The 15,709-nt window shown below is 42.3% G+C and overlaps 1 protein-coding gene across 2 annotated transcripts in view; it reads right to left on the bottom strand.

The window, feature by feature from the left end:
* Nucleotides 1-15,697, bottom strand: part of SRGAP3 (SLIT-ROBO Rho GTPase activating protein 3) — a 333,106-nt gene extending 317,409 nt beyond the window's left edge. Inside the window, exons 1-2 of one of the 2 annotated variants that reach the window (XM_070046600.1) lie at nucleotides 15,519-15,697; nucleotides 8,165-8,296 (exon numbers count right to left, since the gene is read on the bottom strand). The gene's annotated coding sequence lies outside the window, so the exon portion shown is untranslated. The remainder of the gene's footprint in view (nucleotides 1-8,164; nucleotides 8,297-15,518) is intronic. The other variant, XM_070046601.1, reaches the window with a different exon arrangement.
* Between the last annotated feature and the right edge of the window lie 12 nt (nucleotides 15,698-15,709).

Raw genomic sequence — 15,709 nt, 5'->3', positions numbered from 1 at the left:
CCACAGGATACCCTCTTCCCCACTCCCCCATTTTCCTCAGCCAGGCTAATCCCTTCTCACTGACAGGGGCTTCATTTTGAGGGGCCTGCTTCCTATGCCAGCTTTAGGCCCTCCTAATAAGCTCCCAAAGGAGCACTGAATTACATTTATCCCTCAGCACAGCTCTGGGTTCCAGGGTGGTAACCAAGCACCATCAGCAGGTAGTTTAAGGAAATAAGCCCTGGAGGAAGGTCCTTAGATGTGTAAGGAGAATTAACTTTGGGATTTTACCACATTTATGGGACACAAGTCAAGTGTGGACAGAAATGTCATGGCCTCCTTGTCACATGCCAATGGTGCCCTCTACTACAGAGACTGATTATTACAAAATCCCGAAGTCCAAGGCACCTAGACACCAGTAGGTCTTAAATAAACTTCAGAAGCTAAGATCCATGCCTGCAATCTTCTGGCTACTTGTACTCATGAAAATATGCTTGAGCATTGTCAACCAATTCAGTAAGTACTTACAAAGTGCCTACCATGCATTTGGCCCTGAATGACCCATGGTCTTTTCTTTCACACTGAACCTTTGAAGTCATACAGTCTCATCTTTAAATTCCAACTGTAACCTCTATTGGCTCTATGAATCTGATTAAGTTATTTAACTGTTCATGGCCTTGGTTTTCTCATCTACAAAAATGGAATTAAAATGCTGCATTCATATATTTATGTGTTCATGGGTACCTTCATCCATTCAAAGCTCCTACCACGTAGCTTTGACTACACTGAGTGCAGGGTACTCTCACAGTGTTGAGAAAAACGTTTTCTCGACCCTCTTAGGGTGCCTAGCTGGGTCTGAAAGTTAAACTGACATAGATTAACAGGAGAAAAGCATACAAATTAATGAAATATAAGTTTTATGTTACATGGGAGGCTTCATAAGGAAATGAGGACCCAAAGAAACAGTTAGACCTGAGAGGTTAATGCTAGAGGTTTTTTTTTTGTTTTTTGTTTTTTTTTGCGGTACGCGGGCCTCTCACTGTTGTGGCCTCTCCCGTTGCGGAGCACAGGCTCCGGACGTGCAGGCTCAGCGGCCATGGCTCACGGGCTCAGCCGCTCCGCGGCATGTGGCATCTTCCCGGACCGGGGCATGAACCCGTGTCCCCTGCATCGACAGGCGGACTCTCAACCACTGCGCCACCAGGGAAGCCTGAATGCTAGATTTGATGAAGAGTGGATAGTCAGGGAGGAACGGGAGGGTAAGGAGTAGGAGGGAAACTTATCAAGATCTGCTTGTTAGGATTCTTCTCAGGGTCCCTTTGTCTTCAGAGATGAGGATATACCTTTCCTCCAGGTACAGATATCCCCTGCTTTTCAAAAGCTCACTTTATGCCACTTCACTTTTACAAAAAACCTACATTTTCCTGCTTCTGCTAACTGAAAGAAATCTGAAGAGGATTTTCATTTTTACAAAAAAAAAAAAAAAAGGAAAATGAAAAAGACAAAAAAAATGAAAATAGCATTTAGCGTTTGTTTTGCAGTGAGCACACATCCAGAGCAGTGTGGCTCCACAAAGCTCCTTCCCCAGGAACTACACTCAGCATCTCAGCACTAGGCACCTCACCTTTGAACGGTGTCTGTGAGCATCTGTGCTTTATCTTCATTTACTTTGTGCATCCATTAGCAAGATGTGTCCTGAGGTAATTGCTTCTTCACCTCGTGCCACTTTGTCTTACGAAAGGTTTCACAGGAATGCTCTACTTTCAGATAGCAGGGGAAACCTGTATAGGGAGGGCACTTCTCACATGAAGGTTTTATGACTTGTTTCAGGGGAGAAGGGTAGGGAGAAGGTCAGAGTGACCCTCCTGATTCTGCTGTGTTCTCAAATTCCTTCAGCTTAAAATACACAATATGCCAAGGTGCCATATTTTGAGGTGGCGTGTCCTGAAGCATCACAGGCATGGTCCCTGGAGCACTGGAGCTCAAATCTTACTGGGTTGTTAGGAAAATCAAATTAGATCACATGTGCAAGTTACAAGACACAGTGGTTCATCTATAAAAGTGACATTCAATAAATGCTAGTTTCCTTCTGAAGGGTACCAGCATACGCCATATGAAATTATGCCTCTTTTGCATATGGATTATTTTAAGCTAAAGGGAATTGAAACAAGCAGAGGAAAGAAAAGCTCTTCACCTCCCCCTAACTGCTTAAAACTAGAGTATAAATTCTCCCTTTTGTAAAGGAAACTTATATTTATGAAAGAACTTTCCATTTGTAAAGGTGTCTCTGTACCAGGAAGAAAGACGACTTTTATCACCTAAGAAACTCTTACCTACATAATAAGACAATTATCATATATTTCCTCCTCTCACTTTGTCATAAGTTTTCTCTCCTACCCAGAAGCCCAAAACCCCTTTTCCTTTGTCTAGCCTAAGATGGTATATAAACCTCAATCATCTGGCCACTTCCTTGAGTCTTGTTTCTTTGTGAAACTCCCATGTGTACCTATATAATTAAAACTGGTTTTCTTCTCTTGTTAATCTATATATTATCAATTTGATTCTTAGGCAGAGCCACAAACATAGGATGATAGAGGAAAAAGGCTTTTCCTCCCCTGCACGTCCTTCCTATAGGTCATGGAACACAAACTCAGGTGCCTCTGGTGGCCAACATAAATGAGTGCAGCAGCAGGGACTGTGGCGACCTGGAGAGCTGATGTCCACACTAAAGGGCAGTGACCCACTCAGCATCAGCCAGTCATTTCCGGGAGGGACTGCAGGGCCAGCGTTACAGATCTTCCAGTTTTAAAGAGAAGCAGGAAAATTGGGTGTGGAATATGCCTATTTTTAAATGTTGTCAACTAATTCTAAACCCTAGGTAGACCAAATAAAATACATCAGACCCAGGTGCTGCCTGTTTGCAACTACTACAAGAGGGCTGGACACGCAGATAACTCCCAGTTTTAAGTACCGTCTGAGGCATTATTATGCAGCAAGACCAAGGGACTCTCCAGTAAAATTCTTATTTCACTCCAGCGTGGACTCAATCAATCAGCCTAACTCTCTTCACACTCCAGTGAAACAGGAACCTGGTGCGACAGGATCATTATCACCAGAGGAAAGGACAATCTCACCACGGGTCATCAGCTTGCATTATATAAATGAATCTAAGGGCTCAATATGAGGAAACAATGAAAATGCACTCACAGGGCAGTGAGGCGCAAGCAGTGCAGGAACCCAATTGTGCTGATCAGACTTACAGAGCCAATCACAAATACAGCAGGAGCATTCAGTCAGCACTTTCAGGTGAGATTTTCCCAGTGTGATACTCACTGCTTTCACGCTTCCTTCATCTCTGACTCATTCTTTCCGGTTCAATCTATTTTGTTTATGGATTTAATATCTGGCACTATTCCTCTAAAGAGTTTACCATTTCCCTCTGTCTTCTCTTCCTCCTGTTCCAGAGCAGGGCAGATGGAAAACCAAATAATAAACAATGACAGATGTAAAAAGATACGGATATTTATAATGCTTCAGTTTGGGGCCCCAAATGAAGCTGGTAACAAGACATAAGATTGGAGCTGCCTCATCCCTTGCAGGAGAGTCTAAGCATTGTTGCCTCTGACAAATGCCATGCTTTATAAAGCCCAGTAATTATAATTTGGTGCTAAAGACCCACACTTTCCATCGGAATGTGTTTCTTTTATTTTGCCACTTAAGGGCAACTGAGCATTCCATGAATCAGGGATGACCTGATAGACTTGAGTCACCTAGAAGTCCACCGTATGCTCTGGGAAGACCAACATCCAATAGTCTTCTCACCTGTTGGGAAGGTTCGGGGACAATGAAATTGGTACCCAGCTGCACTCCTTGATGTTCATGGGACACAACAGCCCTATGGAAGAGAGGCTGAACTGCCCACAAGTGGAATATGCTACAACCTGTATGATGGACAGGGGAGTTCCTTTAAAAACCCAACTGTTAGAAGAGACAATAGGACCACTAAGAGAAAATCACCATAAAGGAGGGAGTCTGGCAGGGTGGCTGTCTTAGTCATCTCAGGCTGCTGTAACAAAATACCACAGCTAAAATAAATATTTGGATTACGTTTCACGAGACTGAAAATGACTTTTGTGGGAATCTGAGCTTGGCAGTACCCTATGTGTATGGTTACAAATAGCCCTAAATTGCCAAATATAGTGGGAACTTGTTAGCACTTATATTACTTTACCTTACTGACACGTGATACTGTTGACAATTGCTTCTCTGAAATTCTCCCCTCCCTCACTGCCTTTTCCCTCTGAACCTCTCTGGCCACTTTTGGGATGCTACAGACAAGCCTGGTGCAGGTGGAGCGGCAGTAAGAAGAGAGAACATGTGAGGAAGTACCTGTGGAACAGTGAGCAATTGCCTTAAGAAGTAATACCCAGACCCTTGAGGGCTACGGACCCCTTTCCCAGCCTGAAGAGCAGTGAATGGCAGATCAGACTTGAGAGGGACTGCACTGACCCCTGAACTATGGTCACACAGCTCCACTAGGAGCAGAAGAAACCCCAGCATCTATTCATTCAATGTTTGCTCGCACATTAGAGAGTAAGCAGAAATGAAAGCAACCTTGAACTTGTCCAACTGTTCATTCTCGCCAGGCTTTGAACTTGGATTAGCCTATTACGGGCTGGCCTCGCTCCCCACTCTTCAGTCTTCTCCGGGACCTCCTCTTTCTCACCCTGCCCTGAACTGTAAGGGTTCCACAAGGGTCCCCGCTCAGCCCTTTTCTCACTGTTCACTCTCCAGGTAACCATAACAACCAACCAGTTTTAACCATCACTCATTCACTGATGATCCCTAATTCTGTATCTACTGACCAGAACTAAGCTTCAGACTAGTGTACCACAGCTTAGTATGTGTCCCACAAACTCCTCAGACTCCACATGTCCAAAACTGAATTGATTTTTTCCTTCCACAATCCTGTCCTCCTCTTAATTCTCTTTCTTGATCAACGGGACCTCCATTAACTCAGCTGAACAAGTCAGAAAACCAAAACCCTGTCATCAGAATTGGCTCTGAGTTTCTTTAAATGCATATTAGAAGGTACTCTAAGGCAGCGGTCCCCAACCTCTTTGGCACCAGGGACCAGTGCTGTGGAAGACAATTTTTCCATGGACGGGGTAGGGGGGAGGTGGTTCAGGCAGTAATGTGAGTGATGGGGAGCGATGGGGAGCGACGGGGAGCGGCAGATGAAGCTTTACTCACTTGCCTGCCGCTCACCTCCTGCTCTGCAGCCCAGTTCCTAACAAGCTGCAGACCGGTACCGGTCTGCAGCCCCGGGGTTGGGGACCCCTTCTCTAAGGATATAGATGAATCATGTTAGCTCTTTTAAAAGATGACTGTTGGGACTCCCCTGGTGGTCCAGTGGCTGAGACTGCACGCTCCTAATGCAGGGGACCCGGGTTCGATCTCTGGTCAGGGAACTAGATCCCACATGCCACAACTAAAGATCCTGCATGCTGCAACTAAAGATCCTGCATGCCACAACTAAAGATCCCGCATGCTGCAATGAAGATCCCACATGCCACGACTAAGAGCTGGTGCAGCCAAATAAATAAATTTTTTTTTTAAAAAAAGATCAATGTTTATTGACTTGGAGGTGTGGTGTGTGTTTATAGTTCTCAGAAAACTACTGAATATGTCTTCAATAAGCTTTTCCTTCTCTATCCACACTGCCTTATCCTTGGTTCTTACTTACATTGTCTTTTGCCTGAATCACTGCAATAAGCTCTCATGCAATCTCCTTCATTCATATTCTAATAACCACAACTGCCAAAGGGATTTTTTAAAATTTTAACTATATTTAAATACCTTTCTTCTTATTACAGAATTAATACATGTTTACTGTGGACATCAGAAAAGAGTTTGTAATAGCACAAAAAGATAATCACCATTAACACTGTATTATATATACTTCCAGCCATTTTCTATAAATAAACATACATCTTCAAATAAAAAGGATTATATTATACATACTTTATATGCCCTACTTTTTTTTTTTTTTTTTTTTTTTTTTTTTGCGGTACGCGGGCCTCTCACTGTTGTGGCCTCTCCCATTGCAGAGCACAGGCTCCGGACGTGCAGGCTCAGCGGCCATGGCTCACAGGCCTAGCCGCTCCGTGGCATGTGGGATCTTCCCAGACCGGGGCACGAACCCATGTCCCCTGCATAGGCAGGCAGACTCTCAACCACTGCGCCAACCAGGGAAGCCCTGCCCTACTTTTTAAAATTAGAGTTGTGAACAATTTCTTAGTATAAAATTACCTAGTAAAAAAATATTTTATTATTATTTTTTAATTTTTATTTTATTTTACTTTTGGCTGCATCGGGTCTTAGTCATGGCATGCGGGATCTTCGTTGAGGCATGCAGGATCTTTCGTTGTGGTGCACAGGCTTCTCTCTAGTTGTGGCGTGTGGATTTTCTCTTCTCTAGTTGTGGCACACAGGCTCCAGGGCACGTGGGCTCTGTAGTTGTGGCGTATGGGTTCCAGAGCATGTGGGCTCTGCAGTTTGCGGCACGCAGCCTCTCTAGTTGAAGCGTGCGAGCTCAGTAGTTGTGGCGCATGGGCTTAGTTGCACTGCGGCATGTGGGATCTTAGTTCCCTGACCAGGGATCGAACCAGAGCCCCCTGCATTCTAAGGCAGATTTTTTACCACTGGACCACTAGGGAAGTCCCTAAAAATATTTTAAAATATCCTATAATAAACATCTTTGTACATGCATCTTTGTTCATATCATAATTAACTCTTTTGGGGTAGAATTGCCAGGTCAACGGGGATGCATATTTTTAAGACTTTGAATCTTTGCCAAATACTCCATGGAAAGGTTTTACCCATTTATTATGTTTCCACCAGTAGAGTGATCATTTTAATGCAGAAATCAAATTGTTACTCAAAGACTTGGAAAAAACTTACAGCTTCAAAAACACAGGCCAGAGAAGGCTCGGAAATAAGGCTGTTGTAGTCATTTGGGCCAGCAAGTTTCCACATATAGTTGTGGCCCACTACAGTCTTCCTGACGAAACATGAAGAGTTCAAAATATGAAAGTTCTTTCTTCAACTCTTAGAACAAATGCCATGCAAGGCCAAGGACTTTCATTTTTATATATGACTAAGTACTTAATAGCTTTCTTCATTAATTATTAAGAGTGATTAAAATTTTATAGTCTCAAAAAGAAAAAAAGTGCAGTACTGCCAATTATCAAAAACTTTGGCTGCCACAGAAAGTTTGGTAATGATGCAAATTTCCTGCCACACATGTGACAGCACAGATTGCTGGAATTTCCACAGTTTTCAGGAATGATTTTGAGGGGACTGGGGAGACTTCATAGTGTCTTAAGTTTCAAATACAGCCGTTCTTGTATGTGTTATTTCACGGGTCAAATATAGTTGTTTTTCTGGTTTTATGATATTGTTCATGCATAAACGTTATGATATTGCCACTTGGGGTTGCTATTTTGTTCCTCCCTAATCCTTTGTTATCATCAAATTCTCTTCTCACAAGAAGTGGAATGGATGGGTTAGGTGTATTACGAGGTCTTTTGTGCCAATTAACATATGTGCAAATCATTGGTCTGAATGCCTCAAAATCTCACTGCCCTGAGTCTACGTTGATTTACTAAGTTGGTTAACCTAGTAAAGAGACCTGGTAAATTATTGCCTATAAGGTGATCAGATGTTTGAAAGAAGGAAAGAAAACAGAGTGGCTGAAAGCAATTTTGGGAAAGAGTGACAGGAGGCTCACAGACTCACCCTTTCTCCTCCCAACTCTTGGTTTTTAAGACAGTGGTCTTATGTGACAGAATATATGCAGGAATATATATTATATGAATATATATATAAAACAGGACTCAAACATTAGCAGGGGTAAGAGATCTGAGCCACCTATTAGCCTAATAGAAACATAAACAACACTGTGTTGAGAACTGCACCAATACTGTTTTGTACTCAGCTCAAGCTACCCAGCTGCTGGCCTACAGATTCATGAAACTCCTGCTTTGAATCTGAAAGACTAGCAGGAAAGAGGAGAGAGCTCTTCCTACATAAGTGTTTATTGGAGGAAATGGAGATATCTGTATAACTGGTTCTGATGATAGGTTCAAAGTTTCCCCTTGATTTTAAAATATATAGGATTTACCTTGACAAACAGCTCATGAGACGATATGAGAATCTGGTTTTCACCAGTCCAGCTCGCATTTCAACAGGAATTCCGTAATGTTACGAGCCCGAGGAAGAACTGCTCCACTGCATGGCAGTACATTTCCATTCCCTTATGGAGAAAAAGGGGACGAGAAAATTAGCTAAATCAGTTCTGCTTGATTCTGCTCACATCTCTACTGCCAAGAGTAGCAGTTATTCACCAACAGGCACTAGAAATACCCACACACCCAGAGACATGTACAGTCAAGCATTTGTTAGACTATAACTTAATAAGCGTGTTGTTTTCCATTAACCAGGCCTCTAGATAAAATATTCAGTACCATCAAAATTTGGCTTGCCTTAACAGCAGAATTTTATGCACAGTCCTAGGTCAGCTATAAATCACAAATAGTTACTTTTCATCCAAGACAAAGTTCCAAAAAGTTTTCTCTGCCCATCCTCTGAGGTAGGGTGAAACAACACCAATGAGGGTCCCTGACAGGCCACAAGCAAGGGCAGGAGAGAAGATGCAATGACAGAAAAAGAAAAGCAGGGATAAAGTGGAAAGAAAAGAGAGGAAAGACTAAAAGTAATAGAACATTTATAAGACAAATGTGAATGATCTCATGTGTTACAGTACTGAATTGCCATAGGTTATATTTATTCAGCATCATCTACCCTATGCCAGACACTCTTCTAAGTGCTTTTATATGCATTATTTAATTCATTCAACACACATTCGTGGCACACCTTCTGTGTGCCAGGCACTGTTCTAAGAATGTTCTGTAGAGAACAAAATAGGTGAAAATCTCCTCCTTCTTGGAACTTACATTTCAGTAGGGAAGATCTTATTTAATCATCCAATAAGGAAATGAGATAGGAAAAGTATGTGAGAAAGGACAGATAAAGAGAATTTAGGAACAGGGAGATAAAGGAGATGAAGGTCAGAGTGAAGTGTCCTTTTCAAGGCTTTCAGATGCTAGAAAGAAGATAAATCTCTGTTCACGCCTCAGCTCCTCCAACATAAAGGTTTTGGAAGGTCTCCAACATAAAGGCTTCGGAAGGTCCCACCATAACCAATTTAGTGAAAAGCCTGAATTGGAAATGTTTGAAGAAATATACTTCTATATTATATCAAATGTATATAGCAATTTGAAATGCTAACAAAGTCTTTCTGAGTAGATATCCTGTTTTAATAAAAATATAAGACCTATTTGTAACAAGCAACATTCACCTGCACATATAACCCTTGTTTCTCTCAGTCTTTTTCAGTGAAAGAGGAAAAAAAAACCCAGTGACCTAAGAAAAGATAAACCAGATATTTGGCTGAATCCCTCACCAGCACCAATTATAATACTAATAGATGCCATTTATTGAGGACTTTCTATTTGCTGTATAACAAACTGTCCCAAAACTTAGTCATTTCACAGCAATGAATTATTATTTCTCATAATATATAGGTTGGCAGGTCAGTTCAGGTCTCAACAGCTCACTCACATGGCTGCATTCAGGTGGGACTCCGGCTCCCTGATGCCTCTTTCTCCATGTGGTCTCTTACCACACAAGAATCTAGGCTGAGCTTCCCTACAAAGTGGCACAAGTGGTCCAAGAGAGCAAAAGTGGAAACTGCCAGGCCTCTTAAGACCTGGGCTTGGAATTGGCCAACAACACATCTGCCACGTCCTACTGGCCAGAGCAAGTCATAAGCCCAGGCACACTTCTAGGGGAAGGGAAATAGATCCCACCTCTTTTTGGGAGGAATATTGATCCTTACAATGATGAGAATTGTTGGCAACCATTTTGCAGGCAAGCCATCTCACTTGCCACATGCCAAAAACTATACTATCTTAATGAATCTTCAACAGCAACTTATGAAATAATCACCATTTTATCCCTATTTTACAATAAGGAAAATTAGTTCCTGAAAGGTTAAATATCCTCCTGCAAGTAGGTGGCAGACCTAAGACCAGATCTTAATCACCTTCAGAGTTCCAATTCACAACTATCCCTCAATACAACAGTCAGTAGAGTTAGAGGCATTGAACCCCATGTTCCCTCCCCCTTAGGGAAGCAGGAAAGCATGGCAATGAAGAGCTTGAACTCGGATCAAATTGCCTTGGTTCAAATCTTGGCTCTAAGTCTCATTAGCTCTGTGACTTTGGGCTAGTTACTTAGACTCAAGTTCACAGTCTTCAGAACAGGGCTGGTAACAACATCTACTCCACAGGACTATTATGAGATAATGCATGTAAAGCACTGCCTGGATAGAGTATGTGCTCCATAAATGTTAATTACTTTTGTTATCCCCTGCGTGTCCTGACTAGTTTACCCTGAATCAAGCAGTACTACAGTGCCAAGACCATGGTCTCTGAGGCTGCTGCTGACCAGTGATCCTGAGTCTATGCAACTTAATCATCATCTTCCCTGTTGGCCTTGCTTCTAATTCTGCTTTGCCTCTAGACCCATGCTGCTGCTGCAGTAACCACTGCAGAGGGTCCTGCTTCACTGTGGTCCCTCTCTGCTCACTAGTTGCACTTCCTGCTTCCTTCTGGAGCTTCCACTTCATGCTAGAGATCTGGTGGCCGTCCGTGTTTATCTAACAACATTCTCCCTTTGTCAGTGCTCTGTTAATTCTTCTGATTACACAAAGGAAGAACGGCTCTCAGGGTCAACCCCATTAATACCTTTCTTCGTCTTTGACTATTTAAAAAAGGCTCACAAACATCCCTTTATAACAAGGGAAGAGGGAACAGAAGTTTCCCCAGTTCCAAACATTTGCTGGATGTTTCCTGTACCAACTCAGTTCCTTTTCTGCTGTCTGTGCTTTCAAAGAACTGCCGTGTTTCAGAATGAGTGACCACTAGGTGGCAGGGGTGTTTTGCTCCCCAGCTCATTACCTTCTTCCTCCTTGCAATCTCAATTACAGCCAAAATACAGTTCCTTTTAAGATGAATGAGTTGCTTTTAAATAAACCTACTTATCCATAGGAAGTTTAAGGTGAACGATAAATTTCAAGGACATTCTCTTGAAAATTCACTGTGATGTCACTAATTCTATTGGAGAGTTCTCGCAGGAGTTATATTACTTAAAGCAGTTTTATAGCCTTTGGCTTGACAGGGCTTGGGAAAAGTAAACAAATCTCAGCTTGTTCAGGGCACGGCCAAAGCTGATTGCTTTCCTCTCTAGTTGTTATCATCACCTGACAGGCCAAAGGTCCGTTGGGTTAAGAGTTCATGGACTCCTAGTCTACCATATCATTTCATTAATAGGATTGTAGACCCATCACTTGTTTCCCAATGAGGTCCCAAAAGGTTTTCTTGGGGACGATGGAATTTTAGTAGTTTCTTGAGTGAGAAGCAGGTGTAGGGGTATCCTTTCTTTCAATTACATCCCCACAGGAATCCAACCTGGCAAGCGGAATCCTAACAAAATAGGTTGGGAGCTATAAAGAAGAAAAGTAGAGAGGGGCTTCCCTGGTGGCGCAGTGGTTAAGAATCCGCCTGCCAATGCAGGGAACATGGGTTCATAGCCCTGGTCCAGGAAGATCCCACATGACGTGGAGCAATGAAGCCCATGCGCCACTACTGAGCCTGCACTCTAGAGCCCACGAGCCACAAACTACTGAGCCCACAAGGCACAACTACAGAAGCCTGCACGCCTAGAGCCCATGCTTTGCAACAAGAGAAGCCCGCGCACTGCAACAAAGAGTAGCCCCTGCTCACCGCAACTAGAGAAAAGCCTGCGCACAGCAACAAAGACCCAACGCAGCCAAAAATATAAATAAATAAAATAAATTAATTTTTTTTTTTAAAAAGGAAGAAAAGTAGAGAAAGGTACAAAGTGGGCAGCAGAAAGGCCAGGAGTGCTGATAAAACCCTCACCTAACAGTATGGGGAATCAAAAGATACTGTCTACAGCTGATAAAACAAAAAAATGTTTCATATATCGCTTAAATTTACCCCAGTAAATTTAACATAGAGGAACAAACTATATTGGGCTGTAACTTTAATGGGAGGGGAAGGGAGGGGGAAATAGGCTAAATCTCAAGTACCACAACAGACTTCACAGATAACGCCAAAATTGAAAAAGCAAAACATAGCACTTCAAGCATGCTATTTAGCGACATGGAGGAAATCACCATGTAAACTAAAGGCAGACGTGGTTAACAGTCCTTGCTTCCGTACAAGAGCAGAGGAAGGGACAGGGCTGGGGAGTGGCTGTACTCTTTAACTTTCTAACCACGATATTGTTTTACCCTTATGAATAGGCAAGGATAGACAGCTATTAGGGTAAAATAGATATCTGTATTCATGGGAGCAACTACCACTCAGTTCCTAATTTGTGTCACTGTATCTGATAGGGATTATTAAATTTAATCATTTGCTTATTTACTTAGGGGTCACTTTAGTTTACTATAATACAACTACCAGTTAGAAAGGAATTAGAGGCTTCAATTTCTACAGGTATGTGTTACTTATTCAAAACTGGCATTTTCAAGCAAGGATGCACTTTAGTCAATATTTTCACAGCAGATCATCAGGGTTTGTCTGATGTAAGCTAGAATACTATTTTGGTTCTGGTTTATTACTCTTTGCAATAAACCAGAACCAGAACTCTAAAGAGCAAATATGTCCATTTTTACTTCCTCTGTAGCATTTTGGCCTGAGCTCTTGAGCATTCATCCCTCAGCAGAATATGGGCACTTTGAACCAGCAAAATCTGCTAGGTCTGACCCTTAAACTTCCTGTTCTTTACCTTGTTTTCAAACCCACATCCAATTCATCAGCAGTGACAGGTCATCCCTCAAAATACACTAGAATCTGACAATTCTCACCACACCCACCCCTAATATCCTAGTTTGAGTCATCATTCTCTCTCACTTGGACCACTGAAATGGCCTGGGGACTGCTTCCATTCCTGCACTCTACTGTTCTCCGTGCAGCAGCCAGAGTGATTCTTTTAAAATCTAAGTCACGGTGACAATTTGTAAAACATTGGCCTATATGATGTACCCATCCCATCTTATCTTCTCCCTCTCTCCCCCTCATTCCCTCCTCCCAGTCTACACTGGCCTCCTGGCTGGCTATTCCTAAACCCTGTTGAACATGTTCCTGCCCTCAGCCTGGAATGCTCTTCACCCAGATACCCAAATGGCTTGCTTTTCATTTCCTTCAGGCTCTGCTTTGTCACCTTATCAAAGAGGCCTTCCTAACCACCTGATATAAAATAGGTTTTCCCCTCCATCTCTCTAGCACTCTTCATTAGTTTTTCTCCGTAATACTTATCATCACAGGGATGATATGTGTATTTTTCTGTATTGTCTGTCATTTCCATTAGCATATAAGCTCTAGAAAAAATTTTCAGTGCTGTATCTTTAGTGCCTGAGAGTGTCTAACATGTAATACATGTTCAAGAAGTTCTGTTGCAGACTTCCCTGATGGAGCAGTGGTTAAGAATCCACCTGCCAATGCAGGGGACACGGGTTCGAGCGCTGGTTTGGGAAGATCCCACATGCCGTGGAGTAACTAAGCCCGTGCGCCACAACTACTGAAGCCCGCGCGCCTAGAGCCCGCACTCCGCAACAAGAGAAGCCACTGCAATGAGAAGCCCACGCACCGCAATGAAGAGCAGTCCCCCACTCGCCGCAACTAGAGAAAGCCCGCATGCATCAACGAAGACCCAACGCAGCCATAACTAACTAAATAAATAAATTTATAAAAAAAAAATTCTGTTGCTTCAACGACAGACCTAACATTACAGGTAGTTACTGTCTTAGGGTAATGTTTCCCCACGTGCGTGACCTGTTTATGAGAGACAATTTAAATAGTATAAAGGTATGCATTAAATAACACTGAATCAAGTGGAAAGAATCTTTTCAATATTTTAATCCCTCTCATTATGTCAAGAAGGTCTCATTTAATGCAATTTTGTCTCTAATACTTGATAATTTATCCTTTTAAAAAGCAAATGGGCCTCACATTTAGAACCTTTTATAGGGAACACTATCTGGCCAGCATTTAATAACTTTGTTTCCACTGTATTTTTTTTTAATGGCACGATTTATTTTAATTATGTAACACGTTAATCTCATTTAGAGCTTGCAAGAACTCTTATGAGAGAAGTAGCATTTTGCATGTGAGGAAACTGCAGAAGAGTTTCCCATGACACCAAAGTTTCCTTTAAGACAAACTTCACCAATTTAAATATTTTAAACTGTACAATTCAGTGTTTCTTAGTAATAGTCACAATGTTGTGCAACCATCACTACTTCCAAAACATTCTCAACACCCCAAAAAGAAACCCCATACCCTTTAGCTATCACTCCCCAATCTCCTCATTCCCCCCAGCCCTAAACAACCACTAATCTTTCTGTCTGTATATATTCGCCTATTCTAGACATTTCATACAAATGGAATATGTGGTCTCTGGGGACTGTTGTTGTTTTTTTTCACTTTGCGTGTTTTCAACGCTCATCCATGTTGTAGCATGTTTCAGTACTTCATTCCTTTTCTTAATGACTGAATAATAATACTGCATTGTGTGGATACACCACTTTTGTTTACCTATTCATCAGCTGAGGGATATTCTGGTTGTTTCCACTTTTTGGCTCTTATAAATAATGCTGCTAAGCACATTCATGTAAAAGTTTTTGTTTGAACATCTGTTTTCAGTTCTCTTGGGTATATAGCTACCAGTAGAAATGCTGGATCATATGGTAATTCTGTTTAACTTTATGAGGAAAGGACAAACTGTTTTCAACAGTGGCTGTACCATTTTGCATTCCCACCAGGAAAGCCCAAGTGTTCCATTGCTCCACACCCTTACTGAAACTTGGCATGTCCACTTTTCAAAACTTTTAGCCACTCAAATAGGTATTTCACTGCGATTTTAATTTGCATTTCCCTAATAACTAGTAACCTTGATCATCCTTCCACGTGACTGTTGACCATATGCGTGTCTTCTCTGGAGAAATATTCCAAATGGCCTTTGCCCATTTTTAAATGAATTACTTTTTGTTGCTGAATTGTAAAATCTCCTTCTAAAATAACTTGTTGAAACTATAAATTTAAAGAAAAGTGTTACGTAAACAACAGTACAATTGGGCAAAAATAATGAAGGCAATGTACAACTCAGGGACTAGTTTGAGCAATACTGGCTCAGACGCTAAAAGCAAGCATTCTGGAGTCACAGCACCCAAGTTCAAATCCCAGTTCTGCCTCTAAAGTGCTGTGGGGGACGTTTTGGGCAAGATACTTAACCTCTGTGAGACTGTTTCCCCGGCTTTAAGAGGGGTGGCCCCTGCCACTTGAGAATTATTGGAACAAATTAAATGACGCGTGTGAAGCGCTTACTCAGTGCCAGCGCCGCTAAGCGCTCTCTAAAGTTAGCTACAAGGACGTCTGGCGACGAAGCCCGCGGCCTCCCCGGTTCAGCTTGCTGAGGCGCCTGTCCGCAACCGCAGAAACCAACCACCACGTACTGCACGCCACCGCGCACAGACCTTTACACACACGCCCTTTCCTCAGCGACCTCGCACCGGCGC

Source organism: Globicephala melas, chromosome 11, assembly GCF_963455315.2.
Source record: "Globicephala melas chromosome 11, mGloMel1.2, whole genome shotgun sequence".
Lineage (NCBI taxonomy): Eukaryota > Metazoa > Chordata > Mammalia > Artiodactyla > Delphinidae > Globicephala > Globicephala melas.
The sequence above is the reverse complement of the archived record's forward strand: the minus strand, read 5'-3'. Positions and strand labels throughout refer to the sequence as shown.